We start from the raw sequence: 831 nt of genomic DNA, 5'->3' as shown, positions 1-831 counted from the left end.
AAAAACACTGTTATATAGATGTTATCATGTATGTTCATCTTAAATTATTCCTTATCAACAATGGGTTCCCTCTGAACCCCTATTACAATCAAGTCAGGAAGTTTTTAGATAAAATTTACAGTCAAAATTTAGTAATTCAAACGTCCGTAAGAAAAAGTTGTTTCTTCTTTCCGTACTATAATCACTTTTTCAATTCTGGTGTCATATATACTTTTCAGTGTGCACCCTGTAATGAGTGCTACACTGGAAGCACATCTAGACAGCTTCAGTGTAGAATTTTGAAGCACATGGGGACGCCGGTACGAACCAATATACCTTTAAATAATAAACCAATTTCAGCTATTTATGTCCACGCATTTAGATCTGGTTTTGCCATTTCTAAGGAAAATTTGAAAATTACACACAGACATAGTAGCGCCAGCTAACTGAGAATCTTGGAGTTTTTATACATTTTTAAGACAAAACCCAGCTTGAATGAGGGCTTACCTGTTCACTTGCTGGTGACCCATTGATCCGTCTGGTCTATGGGTTGCTGCTCTGGATGGGTGGTTATCGTCTCCTGCGGGTGACTAGGTATATTAGTTATTGAGTTTTTTTATATAGTTTTATGTGTAAAAAGTCTTTATGGTTACGTATATACAGTACATACAAAAATGCATTCATTAGTACGATTTTCTTCTTTTTCCTTTTTTACGTTCCTCAATCCACCATATAGTAGTTTTCGTCTTTATTCCTTCTACAGAGGTCACCCCCAAATTTTATTGCTTCCTTGAATAATTACCCAGGACCATGGATAAATCTATTTACCCCTTCAAATCTAACTTTTATGTC

General features: G+C 35.4%; 1 long non-coding RNA gene across 1 annotated transcript in view; it reads right to left on the bottom strand.

Moving 5' to 3' along the window:
* Positions 1 to 441: 441 nt before the first annotated feature.
* LOC137646970 (uncharacterized) overlaps positions 442 to 831 on the bottom strand; it is a 295,885-nt gene continuing 295,495 nt past the window's right edge. Inside the window, exon 4 of the long non-coding RNA XR_011045507.1 lies at positions 442 to 559. This is a non-coding gene — a long non-coding RNA (uncharacterized lncRNA). The remainder of the gene's footprint in view (positions 560 to 831) is intronic.

The sequence above is a fragment of the Palaemon carinicauda genome, chromosome 9, assembly GCF_036898095.1.
Source record: "Palaemon carinicauda isolate YSFRI2023 chromosome 9, ASM3689809v2, whole genome shotgun sequence".
Lineage (NCBI taxonomy): Eukaryota > Metazoa > Arthropoda > Malacostraca > Decapoda > Palaemonidae > Palaemon > Palaemon carinicauda.
Note: the sequence above shows the minus strand (reverse complement) of the source record. Positions and strands in the feature narration are given on the sequence as shown.